The sequence below is a fragment of the Malaclemys terrapin genome, chromosome 2 (assembly GCF_027887155.1).
Source record: "Malaclemys terrapin pileata isolate rMalTer1 chromosome 2, rMalTer1.hap1, whole genome shotgun sequence".
NCBI lineage: Eukaryota > Metazoa > Chordata > Testudines > Emydidae > Malaclemys > Malaclemys terrapin.
The window spans coordinates 150919585-150934006 of NC_071506.1; the positions used below are offsets into that span (position 1 = coordinate 150919585).

Sequence of the window (14422 nt, forward strand, 5' to 3'; positions counted from 1 at the left end):
AGCAAATGTTGTCAGTTATGATTTTGTTTTCTTACAGGTCATTGATAGAGGTGTTAAAAACCACCAGGCCACAAACCAATCCCTCTGGGACCCCATGGAAAGCGACCAGCTCAATGATGATTCCTCATTTACAATTACATTTTTAGATGAAGGGAGCTTGCAACACTAATGGCACAAATCAGTATTTTCCACACCTGTGGGTCTCTGTTACCTGTGATAATAAATTCTTCTCACTGTTTCAATAATGTGTTGCTATGGAAATGCAGCCACAAGGTAGCTGGTGTTAATTTAGTTATGGCTAGAAGAATATATGTGGTTCCTTATCTACTACATATAAACTACTTCTTCCTTTCCTTCAGAAAGGACCCTGGCTGCATTCAACGTGTGCAGCTCAGCTGTACAGTTAGGGACAGAATCTGAGAAACCTGTGTAGGAAGCATTCAACTCCTGTGCCTCACATAACTCAATACTGTGGGGGATTCCCTGTACATGGCCATGGAAAAAGATTTGGGGGCAGGGTCAAGGGATGCAATCCAAGCCAAGGCTCTTATAGTCCTAAAGCTGAGGTCCGCAGAGTGACTCCATCAAGTGTTATGAAGTTTGGGAATAAAGAAAAACAAAACAAAACCCTCTCCTGAGCCACTGTGGGACAACTCTGAACCTAGCCCAGATAGTAGTAAATAGACTTGATACAGGGAGTAGTGGAAAGGATTTTCCCTATAATTAATAAGCAAAGTAAGGAGCTTTCCCATATCTTTATCTAAGGGCTTAGACTTCCCTCATTTAATATACAGAGTAAGGAGAAGGCTTTAATGCTTATATAATGCTGTAATGCTTTTATAAATGAACTACAGTCCACATGTGATAATTGTGGCCTCTGTGCCCATGGCTGCCAAAGAATTTACTTGGATCACAAAAAAAATGTAGAAGGTTAATGGTAATGGGATGTATTTAAAACAAAAACCTAATTGGTTTCACAGACATTTTAAGCATATTAAAAGCATTAGTACATTAAACATTAACATGTTCCCTTTCTAACTCCTCTAAACAAGGATGGTGTGATAAAAGAGTATTTCAAAATACTATTGGAGTCAGATTAATAGAAGACTTTCAGTATTCTCCAGGAAAGAGGGGAAGAGGAGAAATGTTATGTCCACTGTTTTCATAAGATGAGTTGAGCTACAATAGGTAAATTTAGACCTCTCTGTTATGGTGGCAAATCTGGTTTAATCTACTGTAGCATAATTGGTGACAACCATAATCATTACTGAAATGAATATCTGCATAGAGGACTCATGGCCACTGGAGGTGCACCTACCTACAATAACTCTGTGCATAAAGGTACTTAGATGAGAACAAATCAATAACACTTTTTTTTGGAATGATAAACTATAAAAACCATGCAGTGTCAAAGTATAAAAGAGACACCTCTCTGGTAACATATCTGTAAAATAATCCAGGAGATGGGCTTTGTGTCCACCCTGCATTTGTCAAGAATATTCATTCCTCATCCAGTAGCAGGTTGCTCCATCATATGTCCTCTCTGCCCAACTCTAAAATAAAAAAGAGATACAGAAGAGTGAATAGCACATGTGTTGTTTATAATAATCCACACTCTGTTACTGACAGCGTCTGATTTGCCTTTTGATAATAACAATATAACTTAGCTCTTTTAAATAGATCAGAAGAGCGTTAGCATGCACTAAAGGCACCTGCCCTTATCCAGAGAGTTAAACATTCCTGCTGAACTGAGCCCAACATGATTGCTACAGGGCAGAACCAATTGTTTTTAGAACTTTACAAGAGACTATCTTAAAGTTATATGAGTACATAGCATTTCAAGAATTTCAATCATAAATGTGATATATTTGATTTTAGTGAGGCTTTGAGACTGTCCTATATGACAGTCTCATTAGCAAATTAGGAAAATGTGGTCTAATAAAATTACTATAAGGTGGGTGCATAACTGGATGAAAGACCATACTCAAAGAGTAGTCAAACTAGTATCTAGTAGGGTACCACAGGGGTCTGTTCTGGGTCTGATACTATTCAACATTTTCATTAGTGACTTGGATAACGGGGCACACTTATAAAATTTGCAAATGACAGCAAGCTGGGAGGAGTCACTTTAGAGGACAAGTTTAGAATTAAAAACTAGCTTAATCTGAAATCAACATGATGAAATTCAATAAAGAAAAGTGCAAAGTACTACACTTAGGCAGGAAAAATCATATGCGCACCTAGAAAATGGGGAATAACTGGCTAGATAGTAGTACTGCTTAAAATGATCTGGGGCTTATAGCGGATCATGCACTGAATATGAATGTACAGTGTGGTGTAACTGCAAAAAGGCTAATATGATTCTGGAGTGTATTAACAAAAGTGCCATATGTAAAACACACGAGGTAATTGTCCTGCTCTACTCAGCACTGGTGAAGCCTCAGAGGGAGTATTGTGTCCAGTTTTGGGTACCACACTTTAAGAAAGATGTAGACAAATTGGAAAGAGTCCAGAAGAGAACATCAAAAATTATAAGAGGTTTAGGAAACTTTACCTATGCAGAAAGGTAAAAACTGGATATGTTTAGAAAAAGACTGAGGGGGCACCCGCTAACACACTTACAATATGTTAAGGAGAGTCAGAAAGAGGACAATGACTAATTATTCTCCATGTTCACTGAAGATAGGACAAGAAGTAATGGGCTTAATCTGCAGCAAGGGAGATTTAAGTTAAATAGCAGGAAAAGCTCTTACTAGAAGAATAGCTAAGTACCGGAATAGGCTTCCAAGGGAGGTTTGGAAGCCCTGTCATTGGAGGTTTTTAAGAACAGGTTAAACATAAACTTGTCAGGGATGGTTTAGGTTTACTTGGTCCTGCCTCAGCATTGTGGGCTGCACTACATGATCTCTCAAGGCTCCTACCAGACCAGCTTTTCCATGATTCTGTGTCTGAGTAAATTAAAATTGAGAAACAATGAGCCAAATTGATCCCTGGTGTGGATATGGCATAAAGAACAAAATGCTTGGCTTATGATAGTTTATTCATTCAGATTGTTCATATATCAACTATATGAGGCTAAATGCACTATGTGACCATAGAAAAATAACATTTTAGAATGAGATAAATTGTTCTTATGAAATGGAAGATTTAGCTTACAGACTTACACACACACACAAACCTCAGCTGAATAATTCTTTTCTCTTTAGTGTTGTGCTGAATCAAGCTTATAACCTTTTCTCTATGGAAACGAAAAAAATACCCTTGGTAAGTGGAAAGAATGTCAAGATTCACTATTGTAAAATGGCTAACTTATTTTCTATTAGCCTTCATATTTAACATAGGAATTAAAATCTGATGGGTATGATTATAATTTATACATTACATGGCCTTGTGGAATTTTAAACATATTTATTTATCTAGTCATCTTGTTGTGCCTTCAAACCATGAATTTGTATTAATCTGTTCTTTCCTATTTGTGTCAACAAGAGTGGTTTTGGAAGCTAATGACAAGGTTACTTCTGGAAGCTTTTCATAATTTGCAGCTATTGACACCTAATATTCTCTATGTAAGACTGAAGCTTTTGTCAGCCTCTTCAAGAAGACTCAATAAGCAAATAAATTACATTGAGCTCCATTTCTTTATCAGAACAGGATTGTGGCAGTTAAGATGATAATGCCCCAAATGGGAGAACAGCCTCCAATGCTTTGCAATATTCTAAAAATGACACAAAACAATATAATTAGGCTAAAAACAGCCAACTGTGTGGGAAAGCATCTGTGATATTAGTGGAATGAAAATTAAAAATAACTCTTAGATAAAATTATTGCAATGGATATGCTGTACTGTTATATACAAATCAAATTAACTTCAGTGTTCAAACCTTAATTTCACTAACATGGGAGAAAGAACACTTAGAGTTCATGGAATTCATTATAAAGAGATCTCTGAAAATTTAAAACATCTCAGATAGTCACATCACAAAATTAAGGGAGGAGTAGAGGAGTGCTTTCCATTTGGGGCTGTCAAGATTACATAACCCCTATCGACATATAGCTAAGAGGATTTAAGTTAGTACAAAAATATGTAATTCAAAAGTATGAAAACTGCAGTGATGCAGTCACAGGACTTGTATGAATTTTCTCAACCTCAAAACAAGCCTAAAGAGCTTAAATCTTGGCATGAGCTTAACTCACCCAAAATAATGACGCATACAAAATATAACTCTGTCGTGTAGCTAAAATGATATTCTACATTACAAATAATTCCAAGAATGAAACCAGTTAGTATTAATGGGAGAACTTGTGGTTGTTACAAGTTGAACATTTTCCCTTCTTTAAAGGGCTAAGTCCAAAGACCTCTTTGTGTAGGCTATCACCATTCTGTTGCTGGCAGAATCAAAGCTGGTTGGACAGCTGATAAGGGAATATCCCCAATTTTCTAAAGACTCCTTCAGTTTCAAGACAATTTCAAAGTTAGCCCCTCCATGAAACAAAAAGCAAATCTCTTGTCCTGCATCAGCACCTTGCAAAAACAATAATCAATAAGAGTACACCATAAACAACAAGAAAAAATTAATGACTGCAGATGCAGAGAACATTAACCATAAGTTAAGCAGATCTCCCCTTTTCAGGGAGGGCTGGAACTGTGGACCTATCCCGTAGAAAAAGGGAAGTTTTACAGGTAAACAACCACAATTCTCCCATTCTCTCTCAGGGCTAGGTCCACAGATCCTCAGTGTAGGATTTTTTCATCCATCACAAAATTCCTAGGGAGGGAACAAACTAATGTCACTGAGGTAATTGAGATAATTCCTTACTCTAAGGAATCACCATAGCATTCAGGATCTGCCTGCCAAAGGATGCATCAGCTGAAGACTATCTATCTTGTAACAGAAATGACCAAGTTGCAGTTTTACAGATTTAAGCATAAGGGGTCTGCCTTTTCTCAGGCCCATGATGCCACTGTGACATTCTATACCTTGGGGGAGCATCCTGTAACCCCCATATTCCTCATTTTTATATAATCATGATCTTACATATAAAGCATGCCTTGTAAGGTATCAAGGGAAAGGTTATGATCTGCTGAAAGTAATTCTCTATCCATATATGTATATCATTAATGCATATGAAGTTATGAGAATTGTGTTGTATGGTTGCTACTAAAACATGCTGTAAATTGGGGAATCAGCCAGATATTAGCTCCCCAGAGGCAACAGCAAGGAAAGTAACCAACACCCGGGCGGGGTCTCAAACAACCCATCAACAACCTTTGTCCAGCAAGGGAGCCACAATTCAATGACTCACCTGCATGAGGCCACACAAGCGGAATTGATCAATCTTGCCTGGAGACTCAGTAATGCCCCGAGACATGCCTGGACTTGTGTTCTACAAGCACATGGACTGAGGGTATAAAACTGAACACAGCGGGCATAAGGTTGGCCTTTTCTCCTTCACCCACCTACACTGCAAGCAGCAAGGACACTCTGAAGACTCCAACTGAGAGGACTGGCCCAGATTTCAAGGGTGAATTTGTATATTAAGGACTGCAATATCCTGTGGGGTGAGAAAAGCTGCTTAATCTAGATGTTGCCCTGTCTAATAGGATTGAGAGTTTAGACTGCATGCTTATATTATATTTTATTTTGGTAACTAACTAACTTTTTGCCTATCACTTAATATCTATCTTTTGTAGTCAATACATTTGTTTCACTGTTTATCTTTACCAGTGAGTTTGCCTGAAGTGTATGGTAAATGTGCTCAGGTTTTGCAAAGGCTGGTGTTTGTCCACTTTCCATTGATGAGGTGGTGATTCAATTAATAAATCTGCACTGCCCATCTTGAGCAGTGCAAGATGGTATATTCCTGAGGTGCAGTGCTGGGAGCTAGGAGGATTTGGCTCTGGTACCTTTCTGTGTGTGATTCATGAGTGACTCTGGGAGCATTCATGCAATCTAGGTGAGTGTGGGGTCTTCACATGCAGTTGTGCTGAGTGATAACAGCACCTGGAAAGGTTTACTGCTGGTCGCTAGCAAGGCATTGTGAGAGACAGCGCAGGCTGGAGAGAGCAATGCAACAAGAAACTGATGATTTAGATGTCTTAGCACCTCTTTTTTCTGGATGACATAAGACCTATAAGGCTGGTTTTTTTTTATGCTGTCAGTTCTTTTCAGATAAAATGTTAAGGCTTGCCTTATACCCAGCAAATGCCTTATCCTTTGGGTGGGAAGAATGTGAACAAAAAGAAGTCAATGAGATCTCTTTTGAGCGATTAAAAATCCAATTTTTGGAAAAAAGGTGGGATCCATTCTCAAAACCATCTTATCTTTTGTGAAAGATGTAGTAAGATGGATCAACTGAAAAAGCTCCCAACTCTGACACCTTTTTTGCTGAACTGATAGTGATTTAAAAAATCAGTTTGATAAACAAGTAATATAATCAAACTGATTTTGTAGGTTCAAAGGGTGCTTTCATTAAGGCATTGGGCTCAATGTTCAAATCCCAGTACAGAGCTCTATGCACCTTAAAAGGACACAATAGATTAACTGCTCTAATGAAGTGACATATGTACTTATGGTGTGAAATGTAAAATTTTCTGTGCAGAAATATGGTATTTGTCTGCAAGCCATTATCAAAACCATCTTGTAAAAACTCCAGAACATGAAATGCTTTGACTACATATTTCTTTCTACACCAAGTTTGAATTTAGACCAGATCCTGAGTAAGCCGTTTCTTGATTTTCTCCTACGTGATAATAGAGTTTCAGTGAGACTAGAAAAGTAACCCTTTTGTACTAGAAACTAGAAATGCCAAACTGCTAGATTTAACTGTTTGGATCCTGGTGAAGAATTACACCCTGGCATAAAAACAATGGTGGTTCCATTGACATGTTCACAAAGTTGAGAAACTGAGGCCTGCTTACAACACTCCTGCTAAACCATCCCAAAATAATGTTCACTTTTTTTGTTACTGCATCACACCGTTGACTCATATTTAGTTTGTGATCCACTATAACCCATAGATCCTTTTCTGCAGTACTTCTTCCTACGCAGTCATTTCCCATTTTATATGTGTGCAATTGATTATTCCTTCCTTAGTGTAGTACTTTGCATTTGTCCTTATTTATTTCAGACCATTTCTCCAGTTTGTCAAGAACATTTTGAATTCTAATCCTGTCCTCCATTAAACTTGCAGCTCCTCCCAGCTCGGTATTTATAAGTGTATCCACTCAAGAGTTGTTTTGTTCCAAGTTTCTTATCTGAATCATACTGTCCCAAGCCAGGAGTGCTGGGCTCAGCTTGGTCAGAAACAAAACTTCAAAGGCATTGACACTGCTATTGCCAGTTAAGTGCCTGTGATTTACTCATCTAAAACCATAGTCTGCTTTTCTGAATACCTAAAGTGAACTCCTGTAGGAATTAACCTCTAGCAAACAGCAGAATAATCAAAGGCTCACATAATATTGATAATAGCTATATCCATATCCTTCACAGGAGGTCTTATAAGAACCCAGCTACAGATGGAAAAATTGAGGTACAGAAGCAAAATGGCATACATCTGTCCCAGCCTGAGAAGCAGATATTGGAACAAGAAGAACAGGAGTACTTGTGGCACCTTAGAGACTAACAAATTTATTAGAGCATAAGCTTTCGTGGACTACAGCCCACTTCTTCATATATATATGCATCCGAAGAAGTGGGCTGTAGTCCACGAAAGCTTATGCTCTAATAAATTTGTTAGTCTCTAAGGTGCCACAAGTACTCCTGTTCTTCTTTTTGCGGATACAGACTAACACGGCTGTTACTCTGAAACTAGATATTGGAACAAAACCCATACTTCCTGAGTCCCAGACAATAGCTGCAGTAGTGTTCTTCCTTGTCCTCATAGAATTGTGAAATCCACAGAGACTTGTACAAATATTTTATGTGGTTTAAATCTACATAGGTTTGGTTCTCACCTTTGTTTCTTTTGTTAGTGTTAGGCTCAAGCAAATCCAAAACCTCCAAAGCAAAATTCTGTGCAAACGGATGAGTTTCACTTGTTTTTACATGAAAATCATGAACAATTCTGCAAAACTGATATAAAGCCGTACATGTCCTCTTTCCCTTTAAAGCTGTGCACATTTGCTAATTGTAGCATTTAAATTTAAATCAGTTTCATGTGATTCTATGTTGCACACCGCTCTAACCAATCGAATACTTGATTTAAAAAACAACAACCCCACACTTCAAACATCTGCCTGTTCTGTTTGTCATTACTTTTTTCCTCTTTTACTTTTCTTTAGCCCCTCTGATTCTTCTTTTACAGTATCTCAGAGGTAGTACATGAGCCTAATAATATTAGAACTGAAATAAAAACTTTCCAACACATAATATTAGAGCAATTTTAAACTCATGCAAAATAAGATTCACAGCTACATATCTCTTCTCATGCATTTTCCTTTTGAGTGGGCCTTTGCAGGCAGAGAGGTGAAAAACCTGATTAAACATTTTCCACAAAACTTTTAAAGAAAATCTTTGCAATTTCATTTGGGGCAATTTTGTGACCTTAAATTTAGCATCCCTGCAAAATTGAAATGTCATACGTCATCTTTCCACTCTTTTATCAGAAACGGTCTCATTTCAAGCTAAAATTATTTTCATAATGTGGCCATTTTTCCAATGGATGAGCCCATTTTCAAGTTTGTAACAAAGTGAAAACCCAGATTTTGATTAGTTTTGTTTTTGCAAGTCTTTCACTCTAAATAAAAGCTATTAGAAATCCAAAAAGGACACTCAATGTTGTCAAGTCTCATAATTTTATCATGAGTCTTGAGCTATTTGGGATTTTCCTTCAAGCCCCAATTCCTGGACTCATGTGAGCACAAAAGAAAGACAGCTTACTTACTGGTAACTGTTGTTGTTAGAGAGTGTCACCTCTGCATATTCACACTTGTGGGATATAGTTTACCTGGCATCAAACAGTGGATTTTTTTTTTTTTTTTTTAGTAAACAGTGTCCATCAGGCCACTTGCCCCGCCCCGTCCCGCCCCACCCCACCCCACCCCACCCTCATGGAGCATTCCAACTATATAAAAGGGGGAATGACTCCAGTCATCCATCAGTTCATTCTTTAATTTCTGAATTCTTTACCTGATACTCTGAAGAAATGGCAAAGAAGGATGGCGACCATGAATATAAAGAGGCAATACTCTAAAAGAACAACAGTGGCTAGTAATTAACTTCTCCTTCCTCAAGTGGCCTCAGCATATTCCCTCTGGTGGAAGACTAGCAAGACTGTCAGGTAGCCCAGTTTGGGTGAGTGGTGCCACCTGCTGTTGTGTTGGGTGATAACAGGGCCTGGGTGAGGCTGGCTGTATCCCCAAACCAGCTGTGTGTCGGAGAAGGGTGCCGCGGTTTCCACAGCTCCCAGACTGCACCCCAGAGGTGACAACCCATCACACAACTACTATATGTTTATATTAGAGAAGGAAGGTCAAATAAATGTATGCTGCTCTTAGAGTGAAAAGAGGTGAGGTTTGTGATCATTCTTAGTTCCTGGAGGGAGTTCATTCCACAGACGTGGACAGCCCCCAGAGACACATGTGTCTCCTGCACAGATGAGTTTTACTCTTATTTTTGAGAGTTCCATTGTACCAGAAGAATGCAGTTGTTGACTCAGCCCAGCCTTCTTCCTGGAGCTCTAGGCTATCTTGTAGATATCTTGGGTCCAGGCCATGAAACACTTTGAAGAAGATAAGGACTGAGACCTTGACTTTGATTTGAAATTCTATGGCAGCCTCAGCACAGGATGATCGGAAGGTTCTCTTGGCCTGTAATTCTGCCTCAGGATAGGCACTGAGGAGTTAATTATGTTTCATCCTGTCTGATTCAGCCTCTGTTTTCTGCTATTGGTGCTGGAGATTCTGCCCATCTCTCTTCATCTGGTATAGGGAGTCAGAAAACCAATCAGTTATGTGTAGGTGATGGGAAGGAAGGGGCTGTTTTGCAGCCAACATGTCTATAACCAAGGCCCTGTAGAATTGCAGGTAATGATTCACTGGGTCCTCAATGCCTCATCCTGAGGATGGGATGCTGTTGTCCTTTATCAGGTTTTGGAATTTGTCAGAGTCTATGAGTCTTAATGGTCAGATCAGCATCACTAGTCTTTCTCGTTGCCTGGGCACTGGAAGGTCTCTGACCATTGCCCTAATGAGGTGATGGTCTGTCCAAGACAATGGCTGTATTGTGATGTATCCTATCTTGACATTTAAGCTGAAAATCAGGTCCAGGGTGTGACTGACTGTGTGGATTGGACCAGAGTTGACCTGTGAAATTTCTAGGGAGGCAAGTAACTAGATGAATTTTTGAGATTTTGCATCTTAGGCCTTATCAATATATGTGTTGAAATTTACCAGTAAACTCCTGTATGAATCCTTTTGTCTATAATTGTCTAGAATTCTACTTTGTATTATAGATGGCACAGATTGTACCCCCTTTGTTGAGGCTGCCTATCTCTTTCCACTAGAAAATTCTGTTTTCCGTTGCTTATAACTTTGCCAAACTTAAACCAATTGGGATGAATTTTTCTATTTTCTATGATTCAGCCTAAGGCAGACACTTTTTTTTTAAAGTTTTAGCTAAAACATTTAGAAAATAAAATAGTAAAAAAAAAAATACCTTTTGCCAAAGTAGATAAGAAATGGTTTTACATACATTTGGTCCAGAAGATGTAGCATCTCCTTGCATTAGGGAGATATGAAATGTTGCAGGAGTTTAATGGGTACCTTTAATTATGGCAATTCTTAACTTGGTCCTTGACTTTGCAACTTTAATGTTCTTAACATAGTTTCTTGGATGCAATTATACACCTCTACCCTGATATAACGCGACCCAATATAACACGAATTCAGATATAACGCGGTAAAGCAGCGCTCTGGGGAGCGGGGCTGCGTGCTGTGGTGGATCAAAGCAAGTTCGATATAACGCGGTTTCACCTATAACGCTGTAAGATTTTTTGGCTCCTGAGGACAGCGTTATATCGAGGTAGAGGTGGATTATACAATTTTAATTGACAAGGTCCATAATATGCAAGGATCAAACTAGGCCCCTATCCAATTCAGACTGAAATTCATGAAAGTATGTCTCTTGTCTTTGTTGGAAGTTGGATCAGGCAACATTTCATATCTCCCTAATGCAAGGAGATGCTACATCTTCTGGACCAAATAAGCACAAGAAGATAGGGTTAAATTTGATCTTCCAGTCTAATTTCTGAATTTCTTGGTTTTGGGGAATTTTATTTCACAACCTTAACACTGCATATCTTGACATTTTAGTGCTTGTTTTCCCAAATTTAATTTTCCATTGTACATTTTTTACATTAAATAACATGTACATAAAAATAGGAAGATTTTATAACAGTGTTCTTGTCCAGCTTATCAATGCATACATCAAACATTGCCTACACCTGTCTTTTTCAGAGATTCAGAGATTCTAAGTTGAGTAGAGATCACTGTGATTATACAGTCCGACTGTCTACATAACATAGGCCATAGAACTTCCCAGAAATAATTTCTATAACAATAGCATATCTTTTAGTATCTTAAGGGATTACTATTTCCCTCCCTTAGGCTGACTCCACTTCATTTATTTATTTCAGTTCTAGAAGGCTTTGCTTTTAAAACAAATCTGTTCAGCTGCATTTTTTAATTGACTTGGGGGTGGGGGGGGTTAGATATTGTAGCAGCTCCTGAATTATTAATAGATCAGTTCAGTCCCTCTAAGGCAAGGTTGCTAAAATCAAACCACATCTCTGCACACACAGGCACACAAGAATCAGGTCATGTTCATGTAAAACATTCTTCACACTCATTGTCTTTACATTTTCAAAGCTAAAACACCCTAAATTCATATTTGTTTCTCTTCTGTGAGATATGCTATTTTAATATAGTGGAGACCTATCTTAGCAAGCAGCGTCAGAACATAGCATACCTGCTGCTATAAGGCTGCAATTTTGTTAAATCTGGAGAAACTGAACAGAGTGCTATTATACCGAACATGACTGCAATATGGAGGGTCAGTTTTTAAGATAACTAGGCAACCAAAATCAAGGGAGCCATGGATGTTACAAGAAGGCATGAAAATTAATTGCATTTTTTTAAATACTAAGTCCAGTTTCCTGAATTTTAGAAATTTTTAGAATAAGATTTTAGGAAATAAACAAGAGAAATAATATACAATATATATGAAATTCTAGATGAACAGTTAACTATCTTCTATAAGGAGTCACAGTCAACTTAAAAATAACTCTTTGGTCTTTTTTTTACCTACCAAGATTTCAAGTCAGACCTAAGATTACTGTAACTGAAAGGAGATAGTAATAAACTGGGGGGAAATTCTCCATCCGTTTGAAAACACTTCAATTGACTGACTATCCAATGAGAAAAAGTGAAAGTCAATATGTACAACTTCCCCAAGGGCTTGTGTGGACCCTTCTTATTTATAAAAATATTTCTCTCCCTTGTTGGTATGCGAAAATGTGACTGTAAAACCACATTAACTAGTAAAAGGATGTACAGGCAAATATAGGTCCTGAAACTACTGATCGTCCTTTTTTGGAAAGTGTTTGATTCTTTAAGTGCCATTAATAACCTGAGAATTCATCATACATGCACCAACGACCTTGGGTAATTCTATACCAACAAGCAATCCTCGTTATTCTAGCCCCTCAATGAACTCAGACTCATAAGGTCTTTTCTTCATTAGAATCATTAAACTCACTAAGTTGCTGTTCTGTCCTCTAAGTGCACCATTACTCACCAGGAGCTTCAGGCTTCTAGTCATGGCTCTGCCACTAACTCATTGTGTGGCAATGGACAAGACACTTTACTGCTCCACATTCCTTTTTTCCCATCTTTAAAATAAGGACACCACCACTTACCTCCCCCACAAGTGTGTTGGGAAATTAATGTTCATACAATGCTTTGAAAAGCTAAAGCTCTCTGAGATCTTTTTTTTAAAAAGTGAAAACTTTTGTTCTAAATAAATAAGCACCTACCCAGAACAGCTGGCAGATCAAATTGAGAAACACACTCTGTCACCAGCTGTTTTTATTCTGGAATTAGTCATTTGCTGGTGAATTGGGCATACTTGCTGAATATTTGTGTTCATTAAGTAAAATGACGATATTAAACAGCATTTGGAAATGACATATTACAGCAGAGGTAGGCAACCTATGGCATGCGTGCCAAAGGCGGCATGCGGGCTGATTTTCAGTGGCACTCACATTGCCCGGGTCCTAGCCATTGGTTTGGGGGGCTCTGCATTTCAATTTAATTTTAAATGAAGCTTCTTAAACATTTAAAAACCTTATTTACTTTACATACAACAATAGTTTAGTTATATATTATAGACTTCTAGAAAGAGACCTTCGAAAACGTTAAAATGTATTACTGGCATGTGAAACCTTAAATTAGAGTGAATCAATGAAGACTCGGCACACCAGTCCTGAAAGGTTGCCGACCCCTGTATTGCAGTGTACTTGGAGAAATGCACTGTACCAGTTAAAACTGTCAATACTCTTTTCTTTAACAAGGATTCTTTAACAAGCATGATTGGAAGGCCCTGTTTTTAAACATGAACAGATTGTGGACTTTTCAATTCTCATCACTTATACAGTGTTAGGCTGTAAGCAAACGTATGCAGTGTGCAGGTCAAATTGCCCCCAACTTTAATTATATAACTAGTTGACCCAATTAAATCAAGCAGGAAATCTTGCCAGATTTGACCTATAACCATGTAGTAGCCCACACCATTGTGGGAATCTTGTTCAATACAGACTCATTCATAGGAAAAACTCACATGCACCTGCCTTCGGAGGACTGGGAGCCACCAGGAAAGGGTCACCTTTGAGAATGGCTAGTAGCTGTCAGTGCTCTGCCTGTGGATCATCCAATTATACTGAACCCTCACACAGCTGTCCTCCTTATTTTTGGTAAATAGATTTAAGCCCCATCTCAGCACGTGCACTTGGATCCAGTTGTTTCCCAAAATTGTCCTTAATCAGCAAGGCCAATCCAACGGGATGTAAAGAGCAATTTGTAGTTAATTTTTATATTAGTGCTTAGAGGCCACACCCAACACTGGGGTCAGTGCCAGCCAAATAGTAAGACAATCTCTTCTCCAAAGATTTCAGTCTCAGATTTACAAAGAATCCAAAGAAAGATAAGTATTCAAATCTCACTGACTATCAATAGAGTTTGGGTGCCTCGCTCCCTCAGGAACTTTTGCTTGTCTTTCCCTATGTAGGTTGGGTTTTCAAAGGTTGGGAGAAAAGAAGCATTATCCCCATTTTACACATGGAGAACTTAGACACAGAAAGATAAGTGACTCACCTGAAGTCTATGGTAGAGCAAATAATTTAACCCAATCTGCTGAATGAGAGCCCA

At 38.3% G+C, this 14422-nt stretch overlaps 1 long non-coding RNA gene across 1 annotated transcript in view; it reads right to left on the reverse strand.

Moving 5' to 3' along the window:
* Positions 1-1233: 1233 nt before the first annotated feature.
* LOC128832362 (uncharacterized) overlaps positions 1234-14422 on the reverse strand; it is a 40286-nt gene continuing 27097 nt past the window's right edge. The window contains exon 4 of the long non-coding RNA XR_008443972.1: positions 1234-1553. This is a non-coding gene — a long non-coding RNA (uncharacterized LOC128832362). The remainder of the gene's footprint in view (positions 1554-14422) is intronic.